At 36.6% G+C, this 26,222-nt stretch overlaps 1 protein-coding gene across 1 annotated transcript in view; it reads left to right on the top strand.

Annotated features, from left to right (window-relative positions):
* The first annotated feature begins 1,148 nt into the window (after window positions 1-1,148).
* The window catches only part of LOC127974437 (myocyte-specific enhancer factor 2D-like), a 62,560-nt gene continuing 37,486 nt past the window's right edge, over window positions 1,149-26,222 (top strand). The window contains 1 exon segment of the mRNA XM_052577672.1: window positions 1,149-1,365. The gene's annotated coding sequence lies outside the window, so the exon portion shown is untranslated.

Below are 26,222 nucleotides of genomic sequence, written 5' to 3'. Positions count from 1 at the left end.
AAGAGCAGCACACAGTTTTTCCTTTATTGGAGACTCATACGAGACTTATTACATATGAAATAGCTGTTTTTGACTAAATTCAAAAACTACACTAAACTAAAATAAATGTAAAATTAAATAATGACAATTTATGTGATAATTTCCTCAAGAGTAATTTGTTTGCATGGATTGCATCTCAAATAAAAGGCAGACTTGAGAAGTTTTGCTTTTGAGTCCTGTGACTTTAAGTCTTCCTCCATCGCAGTGACGCACGTAGCTCTGATCCGAGTATATGTCGCAAGTGCATGCTCATTACTCAATCTTTTAAATAAGTATTCGGCCTTGTTTTTGTTTTTTTTGTTTTTTTTTGTCCTCGTTTTATTTCAAAACACGTGGCGCTGATTTCCAGATTGATCGGTGAAACTGTATCCGTTTCAGCTGCATTCTAACTTACTTGCTGCACTCTGACATTTTCATTTTTCTCTGTCTGCATCGCCACCATTCCCTCTGTAAACACTATATTCCTCCACGAAAAATAGGGCTTTCTATGCTTTAATGGGATTGAGCGAAATGTCTCTTTTCCGGAAACACTAAAACAGTCTGGTTCAAATACTATATTTTATATCTGTGTATAAAAACAGGCTGTTCTCTATACTTAATGTTTCCTCGTGGTTAAAAGAATAGCCAATAAAATCCATGAATGCAATTCTACTCGTGATTGATTGATTGACTACTTGTGATTGATTGCTTTGAAAAAAATTACTTGCTGACGTAACCTTCTGAACCGTGCACGTCTGATATGATTAATAATAAAACGTTTTTAATATAGCGCACCAATATTATAGGCTACAATACAACACCATGCTTGAAAGTTATTTTCCAAGATATTTACACATTAAAAATATTTCAAATATATAATACAAAAATGTGCAATTATTACATCCCGGTTCTCAAATGTAAACACGGAGAGGAATTTTACAGGATTTTTCATTGAGATGGGGAGGCGGATGAATACATAAACCGCGTCAGCGTGTCTTCCTACTGCACATTTGCCCCGCCCACATTTCTGCTTCCACTCTGAAGCGACCATACTTTAATCCGATTGGACGAATCACGCGAAGCTCGTCTCTGATTGGCCACATTATCTGTCAATCATAATGCATTGCGAGTCATGGTGGATAGGACACTTTGTACATGGAGGTTTTTGACTGTATGGGCTAAATAAAAACCCTGAACAGGAGTTAAGGATTCCACAGATAATTATTGACATCTGCTCAGTGTTTTTTATATCCTTGCCTGGTTTGATATATATTACACTTCTTTCACCTATCGGCCGTGAGAAACCCGGTGTTTATCGCACAGATGTCGATCTTGTAGCTGCTCCGGGTAAGTCGTTCGTCCAGTGTAGCTGAAGCTCTAACAGTGGCGAATTATTGCCGTCACATCTCTGATTTATTTATTTTTTAAATTATCTAAATTAAGGTTCTTTCGCGTTAGTGCGCGAACATACTCTGGTTATTTGTTGTATATGCGCCTTTTTATTGCATCAAAGGGGGAAGAGTCGCGACTGAAATCGAAGCTAGTGAGACACGGAGGTTCAGACTTAAGCTTTTAATGACCAATTGGTGACAAGGGCATACGATACAACCCATCACAGTTACAGTACTTTTTAACTAATTATTTATATCAAAGTTTGTGTATTGTTATAAATCGTGACCTGCGGGGCCGATAAGAACGGCGTTCATTACTGTGGTGCTTCTTAAAGGGGCTGTCAGATTTAGTCGCTGTCTGAAATGTCAACATGATTTTGATTCAGTCGCACACATCTCGGCTCACTGTGTAGTGCGCTACAGAATGTAATGTGTTATGAGGTATAACATATTATGTGTTAACAACTGATTCTAGGTATCTTTAGGGGTGTTTGTGTGGAGTAGACTGATTTTTTTTTCCGTATCAAGTTTGGTTGATCCTGCTAGCGGACTCCAAACAAAAGTTTGGTTTAACCTACGCAGTTCTGCGACACCACCCTCTCTCTTTCTGTTACGCAATAACAACATGTGTTTTTGCTGTATTCGTACTTTTAAAAACTTTCTTTGTGAACGTTTGGTGGCTCTAAAGTGAAACTTCTGATGCCAAGGACACCTAAATATGAAGTCTCCCAAAGCAAAGAAACCCTGTTCTTAATTTAAATAATTTGTCGGACAAAATAATTGCTTTTTATTATTGTAATAATTTTAGTGTTGTAGTTAAGCCGAAAGAAATGTTTCTGTATTATTATTATTATTATAACAATATTTTCTTACAGTTTATATAATTATTAGGTTATTATTAGGGATCCTTAATGAAATGCTCATTAGTAATATCATGAAATAATGTTAATCTTGGTACATTAAAAATATTATTATTATTATTTTTTATTTTTTTTGGTCACTGAATTTTTTCTGTCAGCCTCCTGGAGGTCCCCGGAGCCCAGTTTGAAAACCCCTGTCATGGCATTCAGAGAAAAAAATTCACTTTAACAAGCTGTAAAAGTGTGACTTCAGTCTCTCATAAAAATACGTTAGTTTGAAGTTTCCACAGGCTGAGTTGTAAGTGTGAAGTGCGTCTGTCCTGATGCTTTGCTGTAGTGTAATGTGTGTGTGTGTGCGTGTGTACAAAGCTTTTAATTGGTGGCTTCAGAATCCCGGCTGTTATTACGGGCTGATTCTCATAATGAGCAGAATGTCTAGGTCATGCAGACAGGTACTGTGCTGTCGTGATTCCCAGCAGGGTGTCAGCTCTACCTCCAGAGTCTCAATGCTGTTATGTCCTCCCACCTGGGGTACCAATAACAGTCAGAGAGAAGAGATTCTTTCACACATTACAAAGCTACCACTGCTGTTTTGAAATGCTTGAAAAGAAGTTTTCAAAAAATAACAAGCATCCTGCAAACAATCATGTTGTTCTCAAGAAAAGCGCTGCTTGCTAATGGGAAGTTTGATGCATGGAAATGATTAAGCGGATGCAGTTCAGAAAATGTTTTTGTTGTGATGGAACATGAAACCCATTTAAGCAGAGCAGGATGATGCAAAACATGACAGAACAAAAGTAGTGTTATGTCTTCATCCTGATCATCTATAGTGATGTTTTCATCACCGTGAAGTCAAAATAATGACGGTTCAGTCTTGGTTTTCCACATAAACAAATTTATGACTGTGCTGCCACTGTTTTTATTAGATGTCTATCTTTCTGTCTTGTATTTGATGTGTGGATTTTATTACATGTGCTCTCGCACGTGTCAAAGGTCCTCTGCTGCCTGTAAGGCAGGTCTTCACTTGGTTCTCATTGTGAAATTTTTGAAATATCCTCTGGTCACATGTTTTAATCCATTTTCGACTCGAACAATGTCTCTGGCCTTTAGTGTCTCCCTGAAAGCATTTGACACAAATGCTTGCTGTGGACTTTACCCAGACATCCAGCTGTGATACGCAGTTTTTGTTGTTGTTGTTGTTTGTGTTTTTTTTTTTTTTTTGTTAAATACTGGTGAGTTTAAAGTAGTTTGCAATACATTTCTGTATTTACTCCAACTAATGGTGTTCCAAACCTTTATGACTTTTTCTTTTGTGCAACACACACAAAAAAATATATTTTGGAGAATGATTCAACTGGATTTGTCCATCTAATGATAGTCATTGGGGTCCAAAACATTGACCGTGGGGGAAAACAAAACACAGAGATATCAAAATATCTTCATCATACATGTTTTGAATGACATGAGGGAGTGTAAATGAGGAAAGAAGACACAGTTATTACAGTTTTGTCCTTGATCAGTGGCATTTGATATTGGCCAACATCTGATTGGAAATAAATCCACTTTAAGGTCATAGCGCTGCTCATTAAATTAAGTTTTATGGGGAGGAGGGGGGGCCTTCCATGCTCTTTCCAATTCAAAATGGCCTCAGTGTCCTCACTGGCTGTGCGGTTGATGTAGCAGAGCAAGCTGAAGGGCTGAAGCTCCTCCGAGAGAGCACAGCCCTCCTTCCCTGTGTTAATCTCTCCTCCAGCAAGCTCTTAATTGAGCCGTCATCAGCTGATCTAGGGGTTAAACATCAATTAAGGTAATGAGCAGTGTGAAAAGAGACCGCTGAAGATGAGGGCAACCCTTTTCTCCTGAAGATGAGATGAGATTGGCAAGGGTTTAGGGGTTTTGACAAGCAATCAGAGTTGCATGTTTTTAAAATGAGCTTTTGAAATGTTAGCACTAGCAGGCATGCTTTGTTTTCATATTGTGCATTGGTATCTCAGACTTGGTAAAGATCTGATGTGATGTATCAATTATTAATAGAGCCTAAATGTTTAAATGTAAAATGTTTTATTACTTTGTGCTTAAAAAGTGTATGTGAGTATGTGTGTGTACACACACACACACACACACACACACACATATATATATATATATATTAGGGTTGGGCAACTATTAAACTATTATTTTATTATTATATATTATATTACTATTATTTAACTATTAAATTAAATTAATCGCATTATGCATAAAATTCAATAATGCATTCAAAAGTAGTGTATTTGGCACTTTTTCATTTAAAAGGGCTGCTATATGAACAAAAGTTCAATAACATTTGATTTGCAAACACTTATAGTGTATATATACCGGCGGTAACAAATATAACAAATAAGGTGTTTTTTTGTTTTGTTTTGTTTGTTTTTTACAGGAGTAATCCTTTTACATAGTAGCAGTTAAAATATTTCTTGTAAATTTCTTGTTTGTCCCCCAAAGCCCGGTTCGTTTGAGCAGTGTGATCGCTCCTTTGCTGCGCTCGGGCGCAGTTTGTTAAGCCATCCTTGGCTAACCATGCCTGAGCGGTTATGATATGTGCTGCATGATTGCGTTAACATTTCTGAGCCGCAAGCGTGATAGATCTGTAAAACAGTATATTGTGAGAGAGGGTTGTGTGTTACCGTGTAGGGCTGGGTATCGTTCAAAAATCTTTGATACTGATACTTTGACTTCGATACCGGTTCCTGAATTATACTTTTTTCGACACCAATTTTAACAAATAAAAATAAAAATCTTTGGTTGAACTTTTCAGCTTGTTAATTTTTTTTATACAAACTCTACTGCACAAAGGAACAAAATGTAACCAACACAATAAATCAGTGCAAATATTTTTAATAATGCTCAAATAGTCTTCAGTTTACACATCTGTTGGCCTACATTTACACTAGTGCGTGTTTGTTTTAAAATACATTGCTCAGACGTCAGAATCATGATTTCTATTTATTTTCCACTGATCTACTGATGAGCATTCGCAGCTTCCAGCGCTGTCTGCCTTTGTTCTCTCTTCCATGATCGCTGCTCTGACTCAGAGGTAGTAACATATTTAATTTCAGCAACATTACATGGCCGAAACACATTTTATACGACAATCGGAAGTTATAACAAATACTCTATGGTGGCTTAAAGTAAGAGAAAAAGCGGAATATATAAATATTATTTATTACCTTATGCAGCATGATGCTACAGTTTGCAATGAATGGTCACATAACACGCGCTTTTGGTCGTGTAGTATGAACAGACATCTGCGTATGAATGGAACTCCAAGCAGTTTCTGCATTCTCCAATGGAAATGAATGACTTCCGGTCTGTCGCTTCTCGGAGAAAGTGGAAAGCAGTCTCGAATCGCTGTGGAAATGCCAGTGTGACGAGGTTATTTTAATTTTAAAACAAAAAAGCACCAGTGTAAATTATGTGTTATGAATGAATGAAACACCTTTGTCCATGTTCACAAATTTTTAAATACAAAGGGTGATAAGCGCACTGCATTAATATAAATTACATAAGTGTTTTTAATATCTGCTGGCCAAATTCTAAAACAAAGCTAAAATTAAATCATACTTGAGAGCAAGGGGGCCCCCTGGTGTCTCGGAGGCCCTACGCAGCTTATGTAACTAATCAATTTGGTACCTAGCAGCGAGACATTTTTCGGTCGGTGCCTAAAAAGTATCAAACTTGTTACCCAGCCCTATTCCCACGTCCCAAACGACTCAAAATAATGAACCACAAAATTAACAAAACTATTCACTCTTCTGGGCTGAGAGAGAGCGATTCTCTGCGGTCTTCAAACGCTATAGGAAACTTCTGTTAAATTATAACAGTATAAAGTGGTTTGTGTATGTTGATGCTTAGCCTAAATAATTTGATCAGGAGCGTCCGTGTGAGTGCTGCTGCAGTCTTAGGCCCACCCCAAGTGCTCTCATTGGTTGAGAAATTTTCCTGTTGCGATTTATTGCTCATGCTTTTATCACGGTAAACGGTATTATCACGGTATTGAAATTTAGTTTTAAAAAGTGCTCAAAATATAGTATAATATAGTATAATAGGTTAAATTTAACTTTTTTCTAATAAAAAATAACTGAACATTTAAAAAAAATAAAGCAATTCAGAAATATATATAAAGTTAAAAGTTCTGAACAGATTTAAAGTGCAAAAGAACTATAAAGACCAATAGGTAAGATGAACATCATAGCAAATATACAAATCTGAATGGCTATTAAAAATTATTTAAATATGTTTAAGAAAGTAGTGGAGCTGGTTTATATATGGGGTTTCCAGGGTAAGGACTGCATTCTATGCAGTTTAGCGCCATCTACTGTCAGAGAGTGAATGTGCTTTCATTCAACGTTTCTCTCACATGTTCCTCCATGTTCTTCTCATGCATGCTTGTTTACATCAGAGCACACAGGTGTCTTTCAAGCAGCATGCAGGGTGTTGTGCATATTGACCAGTTTCCTTAAAATGCATCTCAATTTCGGAATAATTTGTAATATATAATTATTTGCCGTATTTATAATTACAGAATACCGGCACAAGTCTAGTTGAGACACGTGATGACATCCATCCCAAGCGAGTACTACTCAACATCCCACCCCTCCTGTGACCCATGGTCTGTCTTTCATAAAAAATAAAAAACTGCGTTAATGCGCGATAAAGTAATTGTTGGCGTTAATCAATTATTGCATTAACATGTTAGTAACGCATTAACTTGCCCAGTCTTAGTGATGGGAGTCAAACACTTAGTTTTGATTAATCTCATACAAAATAAACAATTGTGTTTACATGTGTGTATACTAGGGGTTGAATGACCTCTGTTTTTTTTTTTAAGTCGCGTTACATAGCAGCGCATTATATTAGAATAGTGATTAACTGACCTGTACTAATAGCTGTTCTCCCGTTTGGTTTCAAGCATCCAGTAATATAATCACACATGTCTTGTGGAGCGCTTTCAGAGTCTGCATTTATTTGTCATTTCCTGTTTGGAAATGGAGCGTAAATGTGGAATGTCCATCAGAGATTTCTTATACTGTTGTGCCCTCTAAAGAACAGCGTCTAGTCAGCGTCAACCTTAAAGCTTCATGGCAGAGCATTAAAGTTGACTAGTCAATTAGTCTGTGCAAGCCCTAGTGTATACGGTGTATTTCATTATGTATATTAGGGATGTCAACGATTAATCGATGATCGATTAATTGTCGATAAGAGATGCAATCGATTAAGGCTGTCGATGGTCGGTTAACCGATTCAATGTTGGGCTGCGTGCGGCTCATGCGGACTCAACACGTGCGAGCGGCTGTGAGTGACAGTGACGATATATAAAAGCATCATCATTCATTCACAATGTACAAATTAAGCTTTTAATGTGATTTAAACTTTAAAGTACATTAAAATAGAAACAACATAAAAGTTCTTCAACATTAAAAGCAATAGAAATGTAGTTACTAATCATTTAATCAGATAACTGTTTTATATCGTGCGCTTTGCAGGGCTGCGGGACACAGTGACAGGACAGGTAGTCTATTCATTCCTACAACTTGTTAATTCATTCCTACGAATTATTAATGTGGCAATTGTCCATGTTTCATTAATTGTGTTCCCTAAATAACCCATGATTTAAGTGAAATAAGGGAACAAATTAATAAATCGAACGAATTCTTAATTCATGAAATCTTTAATTTCCCTTCCCATGTTTACCACAGTAAGAGATGCGAAAACAGTTATTAAAAGCGAAAGATAATAAAATAAACCTGGGAAATTAGAGGGTTAGACTATGAAGATTTAGGAAAAGAAACAATGCCTAAATATACTGAATTTGTGGAAATTCGTGACCAACCGGCAAACCAGAACAAAGCCGCGTAAATGAAGACTATGGGGTCCAAAAGCATGGTCGCGATCTAACATTTTCCAGTTAACCTATTATTCCTCTAATAAACAAAGCTTTTATACCACACTTGTCATAATCAGATCTTATAATTTCTAAATAAATAATTGCTGGATTCAAAACAGCGATTAATAGGCGCTGTGACCGACACATTCCCGGAGCATTCACTGCTGTCACTAAACGGTGACGCCGAGCATCGTTCACAAGTTTCTGCATGGACCTGACTAGGGCACAGGTTCTAAGCCCTGGGACAAAATGGGATGCTTTAAGGAAAATTTATAGCCTACTAAGTAATAGGCCCAACATAAAAATAACAATTTGTTTTCATGTTGTTTTTTTTTTTTTTTTTTTTTTTTTTTTTTTTTTTAATAGGCTATGCGAAATATATCCGACTTAAATAATTAAGATTAACGGATTTAAAACAGAAGTGTGGGCGCACCATAAATTCACAAAAAAAAAAAAAGGATGACAACGCATTCTGTTTGTTTGCTTTATTTTACAAGAGCACAAATCTTCTGTTTTTATTGTGAGTGTGCACAAATGAAAGTAAACACTTTTGCGGAAAATATATATATTTTTTAATTTCTCAGCTGTTTCGATCGCGCTGGAGCCTGCTGCACACGTATATTCTAGCGATTCAAACTTACATCGCAGTCTGTTCATTATCAAAATAACATAGTCAACTAAACATTAAAAGGTTACACTGGTCAGTTTAAATAGACCGTAGTATACCGGTCCACTCTGCTGTTGTGCCGAATGAGACATGAGCAATAACCTCCAAATAAATCTAGCCAAAGCCGCGCTCGCTCATCCTCGTCTGCACGCATGCACTGTCACGATCTAATGCGCTGAATGCTGGATTTTTAAAAATCTGACATTTTCTAGGACAGAATCCAGCAGGATCAAATTAATGTGAGCAACGGTGTTTTGGTGCAGCATCGCCGATGTAGTTCACTTAATGTGCAGCGCAGTCACACGCGCTTCACATTTCGGATAATTTTATTTTAAATACAATAATGTCAGTTGAAAACATTGCAATTGTGCTTTAAAATACAACAACGAGCACCACAAAACCATTTAAAGAGGCGCGTTCAGCGTTCTCCGTGCGGGATTGGAAACTGTCAACAAAGTAAAATGACCTCAAAAGTATGGCGCGCTCTCTTCATTTTATCAAATGATCATAATCGCATCTATTCATTTTATAATCCTGCTACTAGCATCATTTTATTCAGACTAAAACCTCTTTAATTCAAGTGAGAAAGCGTTTTGTGTGTGTGTGGCTTTTGCACATCCTGTCATACCGCTGACTGCGTGCCTGCAATAGACGCATTTTGCAGTATTATGGTTAACGATTAATCGATTAATTGATCGTTAATTTAAACGACGATCGATCATGGAAATAATCGAAATTTGACATCCCTAATGTATATATAAATACAAATACATGTATGTGTATATATTTAGGAAAAATATGTCATGTTTACATATTAAATATATTTATATATAATATAAAATATAAGAATACAAAAGTATACATCTAAATATTTTCAAAATATATATACTGTAAACTGTATGTGTTTGTATTTATATATACAAAATAAATATATACAACACACACACATATATAAACAAGATCTCTTATTTTGGATGTGATTTAATCGCGTTTAATCATTTGACAGCAATAATATAAATATAAATATAATATATATATTTTATTCTTACATTTATTCATGCATTATTTATACATGTATAAAGTTAGCTACCAAGCCATTTTGTGTACTTTATTCTAATATTGTGGTGCCTAAATTCATGTAGACATTTTAAATATTTTTTTTATTTATTATTTGATTTTAATTTATCATTTATTGGTTATCAGCCATGACATGAAAATAAACATCTGCCAGAATTTCGATATCAGTGCATCACTAAATACGTTTTTTCATGACATTTATCTTAATGTATGTTAATTAATGATGATGTAAGCATCATTTAATGTAATAATGATTATTAATGACAGTTATTACAAAGTGCTATCTATGAAATTCCATTTTATTAGTTGTTTCAAGACCCCATACAAGTTCCCATTTCTTTGAGATTGCATGCATTACCTAGACTGATTTAGAAGATTTCTGGACTAGATTTTGCTGTCCAAACAAGATCTAGAGAACAGTGTGGTTACCTCAATGCTAAAGTACTGGTGTCATCTTACTGAGGAGAGAGCAGCTGTATCCCTCATAAAGACCACCACTCATGCATTCACACAAACACATGGGTTAAAAAGACAGAGCACCATTCATGCTCTCGCTGCTTGAAGAGTCCCCAGCTTTAACCTTTAAGTGTCTCTTTAATGCCTTTGTGCATATCATGTGATTTCATCATCATATTCTATGTTTCCATTTCACTGCATCAGAGGTAATTGCAGCACAAATGCATTCACAGTATTCTTAACCACAGCAAAGAACCATTTTTCATTTTTGTAGTAAGACATGAGCATGAATAATTAGTCCTCGTGTGAACATCTTTTAATCATTTTATTATGCAAGACACCGAATTCATTATTAGGTAAATGATGAAATTGCTGCCTTCACTCTGGTTAACATGCGAAAGCTTGATTAATGAATACAGCTGAGACATCTGTCATGCTTGGACATTTTCACGTAGTCTCCACGACACTGATTTCCATTTCGTGAATCAGGCGTATTTGGTTTAGCTTAAAATATGTCATCATCAGTAGTACTGAATTCCTTAAAATTCCCCTCAAGCTAAAATGATGTGTGGTGACCTCATTCCAGGCGTGCAGTTAAAAGGAAAACAAATGAGAACCTGAAAAATCAAATTCTGTTTATTTTTAGTTTGGGATTAATCTATGCAAACCATTGGAAGTTTGGCTCTAAATATGGTGAATGGCTTTTCCTTTCTGTCTGAATCTGTGAGGATATTTTGGTTCTTGTATGACGGTGGTGTTTAGTCGTCAGTTTATCCAGATTATGTTTTTTTTCCTCTGCTGAATGTAAGTGTTAGTGGATGAAATATCCAGTTGCATAAAACCAGCAGCCATGACCTATATAAGTTAAAAGCTGTTTTGATATTCAAATACAAAATATTTATCTCATGAAGAACCAGTAACATTTTTTTGTTGTTGCTTATTGCATACATTGCATTCCTTAAAGGAATAGTTCATCTGAATATTTATGTTCTGTCATTATTTGCTTACACTTATGTCATTTCAAACCTGTATGACTTTCTACTGTAGAACACAAAAGAAGATATTTATTAAATATCTGTGATTTATTTATTTATTTGGTCCATACATTCAAAGACAATAAGGTCCAATGTACTTCTTGACTTTCATTATATGGACAAAATATAATATGTTTTTCAAAATAGCAGCTTCTTTACTCATCAGCTCTCTGTCACTGTCTGACTCTGCTTTTTCCAGAAAAAAGCAGAGAACTCACTGTCATCTTGTCAGGTCTCGTCTAGTGTAACCTGTGCATACCCGACACAGATATTTCCCTTGGGAACACACACAAAGTCATTTACTGCAACCTTGTACCTGATTCTGCAGCGTGATGTAGGAGATGATAAAATAAGATCTTAATGATTTCAATCCCATGTTCTTATAAAGACAGAGATAACGGCAACTCTTCCTCTGTTCTTCCAGTCAGTAACTGGCTTATTAATGATAACACAGAGATTAGCTCTGTTTCACATTCAGGCTTATTGAGTTAAAAAGGCTTAAATGGATAGTTCGGCCAAAAATGAAAATTCTGTCATCATTTACTCCCCCTCATGCCATTCAAAACCTGTATGGCTTCCTTTCTTCTGTGGAACACAAAAAAAGATGTTTTGAATAATGTTGGTAACCCAACAGTTTTGGTTGACTTCCTTTTATATGGACAAAAAAAAACAAATTTTTCTCAAAATATCTTCTTTTGTGTTATTATAAAGAAATAGCATCATAAAGGTTTGGAACGAAAGGGAAAAGTAAACATCTCGATCATTTAAAAATATGGGTTTAGTCATCACTGAAGGATATTGGACCTTTCTTTTGCATCAGCATTAATGGTCTGTATTGTGGAGCGCTTTGTAAATGAATGAATGGACTGCAAAATACTTGTAAAAATCTTTGAACACAGTGTTGCTGTTAGTATGACTGGGAGGCACAATCGCACAACCTAGTGTTGCATGTGTTGGATAGTGGACGAACTAACGGGGTTACAGTGGCGTGAGAGCAAGGGTTGGCCATCACTCCCGCACAGCTGAAACAGCAAGCATTGAAGCCAAGTGCTGAAACCATACACTCCTGTAACTCATTTCGCTCCTGTTCTCTCTCTTATTTCAGCCTTTTGATCTGATTTCTTTCCAGTTCTTTCTTTCATTCTCCCTTATTTTAGTTTGGGGGTCAAACTCTGCAGGTACGTAGGCCCTATTGTGTTCATTAGTATTCTTACTATTGCTCCGGCTATGGCTCTGTGGTGGTCCCTGGAACAGTTTGAAGGAAAGTTGAGACATTTGGCATGCTGATTGGGGTGGGACTGAATTGTCCTCAGAACAACTTTAGGGTCTTGCATTCAAACTGTCAGTTATATTTCAGGTTTTTCCTTGGTCTAGAAAACAATGTCATTGGCACCCTCTTGAGAACTGGCACCCAGGGGTCGAAAAATTGTTTGATTATGTCAACATTTCACTTCATACCTTCTTCGTATGCCTTAGGGTGATGCAGAGTCCAATAATTCATGAGACTCTTTTGTCATTAGAAGCCATGACAGCCATGTTACTTGTTGGCTATTAAGTATTTTAGTAAAACCATAAGTAGTTTTTCTTCTCAAAATCTGTCCAGTCTTCAACCAATTTGGGTCAAATAATCTAAAGTCCATGTCTGACAAAAATGATTGAGTATATATTGTGTATTCAGAATTGTTTGCTTGTAAGACGCTAACAAATTTGACATGAAGTCGACAAACTGACATTTAGGGCTGTATTTTGATGCACATCTCGTTCTCATCAGTAAACACACTCCTGTGATTAAGTAGTAAATCTCCAGCAAGTGCTTTGAAATGAAGCAGCATTTAAAACACAGAGCACTAGTTCACAGACAAGCTACATAAAGTCGCGTTCATAATCGGCAATGAATCACCTGTGATTTTGAATGCGATTTTGTATAGCTTGTCAGTGAACTACGGCTCAGTGTAGTAAATTCTGCTCCATTTCAAAGCACTTGCTGGAGATTTACTTCTGATCACAGGAGTGTCTTTACTGACAAGATGCACATGAAAATCACATTCGTCTTTTCGCAATGCTATCAGCAGCTGAAATGAAACTTTCTCACTAAAGCTAGGAGCATGTATGTTCACTTTAGAACTTCGATATCAGACAATCTATAGGAGAAGTGTTCCATGTCACTCGTCAGAACTTAAAATTACCATAGTATCCTATGTCATCAACAATTGGCAAAATGAAAGGGATCAGTGTACGAACAACATATTGCGTGAAATTAACCTTACTGTGGGTAAAATATTAAATAATTGCTGGAGTCAGATCACTAATAGGGGAGAGCAGGGGCGAAAGTACCATTTTTCAGAAAAACTTAATTTTAAAAGATAATGTGGTATACAGAGATATATTTCTGCTGTGGCCAGTAACTCAGAAGTGTGATCTAACAATACCAGGTGGTATTTTGTAGAAATGTAGAAAGACTTCAGTATAATTTCACTTTGAACATAAGTTGCACATTGTTACTTTCGACCCCATCGGTTGGGACGAAAGTAACACACAGGTGGGTCAAAAGTAACACAACAATATAAGCTATATTTTTTTTCTGTTAGTCTTATTTTTCTTAAGTATACCTGATTGTGACCTTGTTAATAAGTAACTGCAAACATATTTTGTCCTTTATCTTTGCACAAAAATTACATTTTCATATTTTCATTTTAAATTTAAGTTTGTTCATCAGATGTCTTAAAACCTGACTGTATTTTTTTATTGTAAATTTCAATGTATTTTTATATAATAAAAAAAAAATCTACAGAATGCACAATATAAAAATGTAATCACATTAGCATAATAAAAAAAAACTCTAAACATAATGTAACAGTAGGCCTATTTATGTTTCCATCAAGTTGTTTTTATGCAATATTTGAAAATGTGCATTAAAACATCTGGAAACACTGCAAATTCATAGGTGGAGGTGTAAAGGCTAAGATATGGCTAAAACCCAAATGTAAATGTGATGTAGCAGCTGCCCAGAGAGTGATGTTCCTCTATGTCCAGAAACACCCTCTCAAAAACATCTGGATAAAACCAGACCTCTGTCTGTCTTTCTGACCCTCATTAAGACACATTATTTAGGTATAATATGACATAAACATTTGTAAGAAATGATGCAAGACACAGAAATTCACAATATAGCTTGCACTGGAAAATAAATACTTTTTGTGACTGTAGCGGGACAAAAGTAACAACTGTTACTTTCGTCCCGACAGGAACACCTGACATTTAAAATTGATTTAATTTTATATAAAAAAAATTGAAAATGCAAACTTTAGGATGTGTTAAAGCACTAAATAACCTGTAGATTGATCATTACTGTGACACATGAAACAAGAAAAACAACACGACTAATAAAAAAAAATTACTGCTTCAATAATTTACTTTTTGTACTCAAACAGTTTTACGGACCTAACTTCGGGAAACGATAAGGAAATCACATGATATTTCTCAGCTCCGTCAAGGATTGCATGCTGAATATGCTCTCATAGCTGGGAATGCAAATGCAGAAAGAGGCTCGGAGAAAATCGCTTTGTTACTTTCGTCCCACGTTACTTTCGACCCCGCTCTCCACTACACAATGATGAATACGAGAGTATTTAAGTATTTAATATCAAATGAAGGTATCTTGTAACCATTTTATTCAATTGTATTGCTTTAAGTCCTCTTATGAACATTTTAATGAAAAGTTTAAAAACCTTCACCATGAAAATAGCCAAGGAAGCTGGAAAAGCAGTAAAACACCAGCCAGACAACCGACCGACCAACTAAAAGATGGACTAAAGTCATCATTTGTTTTGAAAAGCTTGGTACTGTAAATGTTTTGTGTTTGACTGAAATTGTACCAGCTGTTTTTTTTTAAGTTGTATAGCCAGACCAAACTTGACTTTATAAAACAAATGTTGCTCAACTCCATCCAGCACAAATACACATTAATTGCTAGCCAATGCCATTCATGCAACACCAGAAAACTAATGTGATTGGCTGTTATCACTATGACGGTTCCGTCAGCACCAAGCTTCAGAAATGCCCTCCATTAAACGTTAACGCAGACGCCCCGTGTGAAGGTACCGTAAGGCTAATGAAGCTATTTGTTTACAGCGTCAACTAATGGTCAAGACTTCAAATATTTATGCTTGCAATTTTGTTTACATTTGAGTACAATTCAATATAGTGCCTGGCCTCAATAATTGCTGCTTGCAGCTGTATTTCACGTTATTGTGCTATTTTACTTGCTGCTGTCTCTTTCTCTCATGGGGCACTAGAGTTCTGTGGCAGTACAGCTGTGGTTCTTGTCTAGGGCCATCTGCACACATTGTCTCCTTCGCTCTTGAGGCTCCGTATGGCCGATCTCTGCCATGTTTTAATGGAAGATTGCTGGCTGGCCTCCTCTCATCTCATCACAGGAGATGCAGGCAGCAGTATGGAGAGCCGGGAAATATGCCAGAGAGGGAGGAGGTACAGGGAGAAAAAAAATCCCCTGTTTCTACTTCCAATGTGACACTGACTATGAGTGTTTATGAGTGTTTACTCATGTGAATATGCACGCTTCTCTCAGATGGAGCTCTGAAAGCACTTGAAATAACAAAGCAAGGTCGGCAATCAGATCCAGCCATGGGATATTTGTTTGTAGAGGTTTATAAAATATTACCTCATGAGTCATGTTAATGTTTTATTTTTGTGAGTTGGATTTAATTGATTAATGAAATATGTGTTTTTCTTTGCTGTCTCTTAGAGAGGGCTCTTTTATCCTGCACACTTGCTTACACGTGAATGTTTACGCATCTTTTCCATGATCTGCCTTCAGCAAGGATTTTGTGAATCTTAACCACTACATGTTTTCTTCTGGGGATTACAGCCAATGTTTATATTATTCAGAATCTTCAGATGCTACATAAGCACTCCTACAGTCCATCTTGAGGGCAGCAGGCAGCACTTTTCTTTCTTTATTTCTTCTTTTTCTTGTCTTCTACTTTGCAAGTCTTTATTAAATGCGTTACCAGAATGTGTTACAAGCTTTTAAAAAGGCTAGATCAGTGGTTCCCAACCTTTTTCAACTCGCGGCCCACACAACCAAACACATATGTTTAAGCGGCCCACTGCAAAAAGATTAACTGACCCCGCTATTGTTGGGTTAATAACTTAGCACTCAGAAGCTAGACTGTTAATTGTATTTATTGAATGAATAGTGCTGTGCGATATGGACAAAAAAAACATCGCGATTTCTTTGATCAATTTAGAGATTTCGATTTTAATCACAATTTTGACACAGATATGCTGCAGTCATAAATGCATTCAGGATGATTTTGAAACGTATTTCCAAAAGAAAAACAATTAGACATTTATCAAAATGTTGTAACTTCTCTAGAACAGACATAAGTCAAAATAATCACTATAGTAAAGGTGTAAAAAAAAATAGACTTATGGCAAAAAAAAATATATAAATAAATAAATCCAGTGTCCAGGGACTTTTTTTCTTTTTTTTGCCATGCATTGTTCATAGAGCTCATTAATTGTAGCGGTGCCTCAGGTGTTGAAATAGATTTGTTATACATTATACAGGTTCACACGTAGCCTACTCCATCTGCAGTACGCAGAAGCAGCAGCGAGAGCGCGTTATTGTAACGCGAAAGCACATTAATATAATGCACGCAGAGTTCCTTTTCTCCGTCACAAAACCAGACGTGTTGCTCAGATACACGCTGCTCTAGCACGAGAGAGTGTGCGCACTTAAAACGTGTCTCATCTCACTTGAACTGCGTCCTATGCACTCACAACTCTCTCTATGCTCATGTGCTAGATATTAATTATTTTCGCACGTTTTTATTTCTAGTGCAATGTGAATGCTCTGACCTGTTAACATGGGCTCGGAAAAAAGGTGCATCACAGACAGAGTGTGAACCTGGAGCATATGCCCAGTCTGTTTTGTTCTTGCGCTAGGTGCGTTGCATTCTGATTGGATCATCGGATAGCATACTGCTGGAGGTCAGGGCTGCGGAAAATCGTGATGTGACTTAGACATTTTTACATATATTAACAATGTTATTATTATTTTTTTTAATAGTAATTGGCGGCCCACCTGCAGCTGCGGACCACAGGTTGAAAACCACTGGGCTAGATTTCATTGATGTTTGACTTAAGTTATTTGTTTACTCTTTACACTATTTAAATATAAACATTTAAGGTCATTTGACTAACTGTGCATTCACACCGCTCAGACGCTCTGACATAGATCGAATTCTCATCTTGTATTTAAAGTGGCCGCAAAGCAAACACGCTTGTTGATCTCGTGCAGACTAACCACAAGGAGGGTAACGTTATAAGGTAACCTCATTAAATAATGTTGTGGACGAAGTATTAAGATCCTTTACCTAATAATGTATAAAGCACTGTAAAAATACTCTGATGCAAGTAAAAGTCTTGCATTGAAAATGCTACTTAAGTAAATATAATCAAGTATAAACATTACTTAATGTAAGTATAATCAGGGAAATTTGTTTAAAAGTAAACTGGGACTACAGTACTATTATTTTTTTTATATCATTATATTCCTGTAACGTTACTGCACATCAGCAACTCACCAGGAAAATGAAAAATCTCAGACACCTTGGTCCACATATCACTTTTAATTTATTTTTTATGTCCCTGTACGCAAACAGGGACACATCATTGATTATTGCAAACGCAAAACCGCAATAATCAACCTGTCCTCCATTGTGCTTGGGAACTAATGTGGTCGAACTGCGTTCTCTGGAATCCTCTCAAGCGGTGGACTTCTACGTTCCGATTGGTTGCTGCCCAACCGCGTCTTAGTCAATAACTACTGTCTATTTTTATGTATTTTAGAATGTAGTTTATTCTGTAGTTTCTTCCCTCAGGCAATCCATCTTATGAACCGCTGATAATAACGGCGAACACACTACTTTATATTTATATACACATACACTTTATTTATCTAACACACATACTTAGTATACACTTAAATTTTGCACATAATACACATGTACATACATAACTGCATTTTGTAATATACCTGCCTACAATTGTCATTCGTATATTGTCATTCACGATCTACTTATTTGTATTTTTTATTCTTTTATTATGTGTTTTATGTTCTGTCGCTGTCATTCTGTTGTACTGTGGAGCTTCTGTCACGAAAACAAATTCCTCGTATGTGTAAACATACCTGGCAATAAAGCTCATTCTGATTCTGATTCTGATTCTGATTCTATTGATGGCAAAGCTTAATTGTCAGCAGCTATTACTCCAGTCTTCAGTATCAAATGATCCTTCACAAATTATTCTGATTTGTAGATTTGTTGCTCATATTATTATTATTGATGTTGAATATGAATAATAATATACATTTGTATTATTAGCAATGTTTAATATTTTTGTGTAAAGTTTTTTTCAGGACTCTTTGATGAATAGAATTTTCAGAAGAACAGCTGTGCTGTAGCAACAGTAGTTTTTAGTGTATGTGTGTGTGTTTTAATTTAAACAAATCATTTTTATGATATAGGCTACATATTCTTTTGTGGTGCATTCCTAGCAAAATACAGCCTGTTTGACTCTTGCTTATTTACAAGGACCAAATGACATTTATTTTAAAGAAACAAAAAACGTTTTCAGTTACTGAGTAAAAAAAAGTCCTTCACAAAGCTGGCATGTCAGACCCACGTGACTGTTGCCATCTGAACATTTTGCTTGCTGCACACAGTGGATAGAAACATTTGCTGAGGTTATTAAAGATGCAGACAGAACAAGGAGTCTCGCTACACTGAGGAAACCGAAAGGAAGAGCGAGGGAGACGGGGAGGCCGCCATCCGAAATAAATAACCTGCGGTGGAGGAAGGGTTTATCACAGTTCCTCTGCGGTACTAACAGGTGTGTGTGTGTGTGTGTGTGTATGTGCGTGTGATTCAGAGTATAAAAGCTCCAGGTTAAGAACAAGGGCTTTGTGCTGGGGGTTGAGGGGATGTACGGGGTTAAAGAGGTTGTGCCCTTCCCACCTGTAGCCTGTCAGCTGTTGCCTGTTGAAATGTCAGCTGTTTCTGAGAAGTGTGTGTTTGAGAGAGAGCGAGTGAGTTCCTTTGAGTGTTCAGTAGGATGCTAGAAGCTGTGTGTGTGTGGGCCACTTCTCTCATGTTTAATACCTTTTGAGAATTGTTTTTTTTAACACCAGAGACCCATCACTTCTCTCCCTCCTAAACATCGGAGAGAGAAGATATCATCTCTTACTGACAGCTGGCTCTTTCTCATAGTAAAGGCCCTGACGTTTCCTCATGTCCTTGACTGGTTTAGACTCTGATCCACCCAGCACGTGGAAAGCTGCAGTGCAATCATCTAGCCATGCATGATAGAGTGGTGCTGTATGAGTTATCAGCCAATATTAGAGAATTTGTACATTTGTCAATAACAGGCAGTGTTGTAGTAGTTTTATTGTTCTTGCCTGTTTCCTTTATTTAGCCAATCTTAATAAATATGTGAAATTTAGCGATGCCTAAATTCATTTGTAGAGAGTGATTTTAGGTTTTACTGTTTTTATACAAGATTATTTGTATAGCGCTTTTAGCAATATATATTATTTCAAAGTAGCTTAACAGAAAATGCTTGTTTTGGTGTTAAAATTTTTCTTAAATAGTATTCTGTTATCAGCCGGACATAAGTGTAGTGAATGAAGTAATGTCCATATGGAAGTACTATGGTACAGATACATTTTATATGCTTAGTTTACATAATTTTTCAGTTCAGCAGACACATGAAATGCGTTTGGCAGCAAGTTCAACTTGTGCTCCTGTTGGTAAAAGATATAATGGTAATATTGCAATATATATAAAGATAATATTTGACAGCTTTGTATGTTTATTCGTTGATTCAAAATAGGCAGTTTAAAAATGTGCATCGTTAATAGAAATAAATATAGACAGTATAAAGGAAAAAATAAAAGGATTCGATTTTAGGGATGTAAATAAGGCTTGTGTGTTTGCATTTCCAAACACATTTGCATGAACACTTTCATTAAATCTGGTTAGAACCATTCCCAGGCCACCTCCAAATTTCAGACAATGCATGATGTTACTATCAGGTCTATGGTGGCCATAGATAATTGAATGTGGGCTCTCTTGATGAGAACCTGTAAATAAACCTCTAGGAATCCTATAGTAACTTGCTAAAAGCCCTTAACACCTGAATAGCAGGACCGTGTCGGCGAGTTTTACAGACTGCTCAATGTTTCTTCAGAGAATTTGGCAAGTCGAAACGTATCGTCTATATCGCTTTACATTTTTGTGTTTATTTTCTGTGGATCTAGAGTAAATCTGGACAGATTTTGTAATAAGTCTTAATTTAACTGCAGCTCTGTCTTGTGCCGGGTTAAGAACTGTTTGAAGGGTCAGAGGAAATGATTTCAAATTGTGGCAGTGTCTTCTCGAGTAGCAGCTGAAGGGGCTTAGGCAAAGACAAACAGGTTGTGTTGTCTGTTAGGACTCATCTAGCTCATCTTGACCTTTACCCTGTAGCTATGACCATCTGACTAGGTAGGGAGATGCAGTGTTTCTCTGTATTACAGAGCGTTTTAGTGATGACTGATTCTTTTCAGCACATTTCTTTTACATCAGTTCATGAGAAAAGCATGTTTATTCTTCAGCTAGATTTCACTGAGGGACATCTGAAATGTTAAAGCACTTCTGGAAGAAGCTTTTTACAGCGATATTTGTCTGTAGAACTCAGCTGAAGTCATTTAAATAGGACAGTGCTCGTTCTGTTATTTGGTCAGGTTAGTTAAAAGGCCACATGCACGCAGCTGTTCCTGGTATGGGAATCCTTCTATGACAGTGCGTTTTCTTGGAAAGGGGAGATGGAAAGACGTGATGGAGTAACTGACGTTTTTTTCTGCCCATGCCCATAATATATGTGGAACTAAAAAAAAACTGAAAATCAAACTTCTTCCTGGATTTAAGGTAATGTTGTGTTGTATTTGTATGACGACGCACAAATAGGGAAATGAAACAATCTTTGCTCATATCCTGTGTAAAATCTTCTTTCGTTCATATTTTGAAGAATGTAAAACAAGTTTGCACTGGAGTCACATAAGAGTTACATAAGAGACAATGAAAGTGTCAGATAATTATTTTTTAATTATTGTCTTTTTACTGGTCTCATTACAAAAAAGTATCTATTTATTTATTTATTTATGGTGTGTGTGTTAAAGTTTTAAATTTTTTTTTTTTCATTAAGTGTTAAATGTGTTTTCTTAAAAAATATTTATTTAAAAACCATGATTTACAAAATGTATTCTTTATTTATATATATACACATACATACATACATACATACATACAAATAATTTTAAAGTGTTTCTACATGTTGGTGAGGTATGTTGTTCAATGCTATTACATTTAGTTGCACATCCTAAACTGAATATGCGATTCTTTCTCTGCACAGAAAGTGAAAGAGAGTTAACAAGGAAGCAGGATCTTAGCAGACTGATGACCAGTCAATGATTTTTGTTGTTCTAGCTAATGTGTCCTCTTGATTTTGGCTTGTGTGTGTTATGTTAAAGATGTTTGTATTTTTTTTTTCTCACTAATGGCAGATTTCCAGCTTGATTTTAGCATAGGGAGGGTTTCATTTCACCCTGTTCTCTTTATCCACAACATTTATCCATATAAGTTACTCTTTGTGAGAAGCCGCGGTGTCCAGACCTCCTCCTCAACCCATAATGTTCTCAGTGCCAGAGCGTGATTTGTGCCCAAAATGTTTTTTTTTTTTTGTCCCTCCCATAGGAAACTCAAATGACATTGCAGTTTTACAGACCCATGGCCTTTGCATTCCCACACCCCACGAAAGCCCTTCTGAGATTTCTGAGGTCAGGAAAGGGCGAATCTTGAGATTTGTTCTCGGTGAAACTGTGATTGTTCTTCCGAAAAGACTGAAAACAACAGACTATTGCTACATTTTATGTATATAAAGAGGCTTCCACACTAAATAATGAGCTAGTGTGCAGGATTTTTTATTTTAAAAAAAGATCCGGCGTGGGGTGTCGCCTGCAGCAGCTTTGGACCCGAAAAGTTGAATTTGGTACAGCTGTGACAGCAGAGACGTCGCAAGGGGGTGTCGGAACAAAAGGTGTGTAGGCAGCTGCCACTACATTTAACACACACATGTACAGGCAAGAGAACAGAGGATCTGACATACTGACAAGCGTCCCAATCCTGACACCCATCCACCCTCTCAATTACATCCAAAGACATTGATGGATTGAAGGCAGTTGCTAAAGGCATATTAGGGCAAGGGTGAGGGTGGGGGTCTCTGAGAGGAGGGCTGGGGGTCTGAACGCTCTGCATTAAGCTCATTGCTGAACCGGTCCCCACTGCCAGCCAGGCATAGGTCATGGGACAGGCTATGCTGTAGTCCACTTGGATTTTATTTGTTGCTTGACTTGGTCACTGGAAAGGAACCGTGAGGATCGAATCGGAAGCTTTTTGTTCATCATTACTTGTAAGGGGTAAGAAGGATCTAAATTTTATACCAGTTACGCTATTTAAAGATATTGTAACTTTGTTTCTTTTTATGTACAGTAGTTTCATATTTGAACGCTTTGGTTTTCGTAAAAATAACTGAATGCGACACAAAAATAGAGCAGTAACATCTTAAAATAGTTTAGTATAGTTTGTATATTCCGTAAACGTCACTAAGAGATGGGGTTGACATGAATAATGTGTTGCCTTCAGGGTATTACCGAGCGTTGAAGAGTGGTGTGGTGTGACAGAACCATGTGCTGTAATGCATGACAGCTTCACTCTACACATCTCTGTCTTCTCTCTCAATCTCTTTCTTTTGCTTTTCATGCACTTGACAGAATACTACTACTTTTCAGTGTGTTGGAATAGGAATTCAGTTTAATACAGTCTAATGATTTTACCTGCAGTTTCATTCTTAGTTCAATATGAAAAACGTACATTGCCCTTCAGACGTCTTGGTTTTTTAAAGAAATCAATCATTTTATTCTGCAAGGACATATTAAATTAATTAAAATTGACAGTAAATAAATTTAATAATGTTATAAAAGATTTCTATTTTATTTAAATACTGTCCTTTTGAAATGTCTACTCTGTCAAAGAATCCAAAAAAGTGGCAGTTTAATAAGCACAACTGTTTTCAGCACTGATGATGATAATAGATGTTTCTTGATCACCAAATCAGCTTACCTGAATCTTGTGGTACTGAAGACTGGTGTAACAATGCTGAAAATTTGCTCACAGAAATAAATTACATATGTCTACAAGTTATTACAAAATATGTAACATACAAAATATGCAACAAATAAAAAAACTAATAATTATTTTAAATTGTACAAATATTTCGCGATTATTACGGTTTAAAAAAAAATCCTTGGTGAGCAAAATGTAACCTCAAACTTTTGAATGGTAGTGCATAATGACTTCTATTTTAATTAGATTTTGTTCTTGCTCATTTCATTGGATTAAGGCTATTTTAACAAATCATATCTGTTTAATAAAAATTGTGTCTTTAAATCCATAAAGTCAGTGTGTTTATATATACTGTATATATATATCTTTTTTTCACTCAAAAAGTAACAGATTTACAGTCCTGTTAGGATAATAATTTAACTTTTAAAATGGTTGTTAATTTTCTGGTGAGAACTGTGTAGACTTAGCAGAAAAAAGATGTTCTTGTTGTTAACAGTGCTTTTCACTTGAGAAAAAGTATGTCAATATTAACAGGAAAGAGATCAGTATGTATGTATGTATGTAGTAACTGCTAGTCTTGAGGCGTATCAGATTATTGTGTCTCATTATCCGGCATTACTTGCGCTTCTCTTTCACCCTTGAGCATTTCTACAGAAACACGAATGACATCTTCCTTGTCTTCTGATTGTGATTTTGATATATTACTGAACCGACAAGCTTATCTTTTGTTTGAACTTTTGTTTTGTTGTGTAACTAAACCACTCATGAGATGTTCATGACGAACCGCTGGCAACATACTCCCATTTCAAGATGTCACATTGATTTCAACGACGTTGTGATGCAAGGGAAGGTGTGTTTGTTTCTCCAAGATCTTTAGTGGCGGCTAGGGATGTAACGATTCACTCAACTCACGACTCAATTCAATTCACGAATCAATTTTTTTTTTTTTTTTTTTTACAAAATTAGATTGAAGACATTATACAGGAAATGAAAAGGTGTTGTTTTATTAGGCTATTGCTGCAGACGAGCTAAATGAGACACAGATTACTCTGTTTCTCAATTCCAAGAACGCAAACAACGGACTTGTGTATATCGTCTTATTTTACAGCGTTATATTTTTAACTATGACTGTTAAGATTAATTTTAATATGCCAATAAAAATACTGCAGACTTTCTCCGTTTCTTATAACTTTATTAAAATTAAGCAAAACAAAAGGATAATTGTTTACTTTGAAGAGCCGTCAATTATTTGTGAGAGCGAGATTATAGATAACAGGTTTCCGTACACCGGCCACCTGCAGTGTCTTCTGTGATTTCTAATGGCTCAATTCTCTCAAGTCTGCACTCGATGCATCCTTGATATAAAGAACACATCCGGGCACTTCCATGCATCCTCTTTACTTGCGTTCTTGAGAATTGCAACTGAACTTCGATGGTTAATAATGACGTAAAGCAAGAACACAAGGGTGCAAGATCGCTTAAGAATGCATATTGAGAAACAGCCTCTGCCAGCAGGTGGCGCTTATGAACAGCAGTGATACAGCGTTTCCTTGGTTACCACTGTAAACAAAGCAGAGCTGCACTTATGAACTGCTACTTTAATATGCATCTTTCAGAGCCAAGATGAAAAGAAAATACTGTGTAAACTTTTCTAAAGATGGTCATTTCTCCTCAGAGATACATTACATTCATATAAATTCCTACTCCAATTGTATGGCGATTTGTTTGACCTCTCAACCGATTTGAACCGTCACGGTTAATCGTTAGATCCCTAGTGACGGATCAGCGTCATGTAGGGTGAGAGGGAAAAAGATTTACCTGACCCTAGAACAGCATGTTAGTCTGCATCGGTATTTGTAGCCTGATGCAGTAGCCTGAGAGTTTTATCACTTTGGCTTTGCTCAGCCATGTGGCACTGCTGTAAACTGACAAGTTTGACCACATTGTCCACACTGATGCTTGAAACGATAAGTTGGTGTAAACAACAGCCTAAAGTACTGTAGAAAACACAACAGACAACTGTGTTTCATCTGTTCATAAGTGTTTTGTTTGTCATGAGAATATGAAGAAGGAACTGCCTCACATCAGAAAAAAAAACACTTTTTTTAGGGTTTAAAGTGGTAACCTAGCATTGTAGTTTGCTTTCAGAGTTGAAGAGACAGACAGCAATGGAGTGATTCACAAGCTGAAGACCACAGATCCATTACACCCCTCCCCCTGAAATGCTGTCCTTGCAGTGCCGTACCCACCACCCTCCCCCATCTCAGAGATTGGGTTACGCTTGTGGTCTGGCAGACGTTACACCACCACCACCATCTCCCCACTCCTGGAGGAAGTCCAGTGACGGCACTCGGCATCGAACACCGCCGTATCATCAGTATACGTTGTGTACTGGACAAACGTCTGTGTTGAAAAACAGAAATCATGCGCTGCGGTCAGCAGCCGAGTAGCCATATTGGACAGGGTGAGTTCCTGCCATGCGGGGAGGGTGAGTCAACAGGCTGGAAATATCCTGCAGTTGGTGCTGGCAGTACAACCCCAAGGTTGG

The sequence above is a fragment of the Carassius gibelio genome, chromosome B16 (genome assembly GCF_023724105.1).
Source record: "Carassius gibelio isolate Cgi1373 ecotype wild population from Czech Republic chromosome B16, carGib1.2-hapl.c, whole genome shotgun sequence".
NCBI classification, from domain to species: domain Eukaryota; kingdom Metazoa; phylum Chordata; class Actinopteri; order Cypriniformes; family Cyprinidae; genus Carassius; species Carassius gibelio.
The sequence above is the reverse complement of the archived record's forward strand: the minus strand, read 5'-3'. Positions and strand labels throughout refer to the sequence as shown.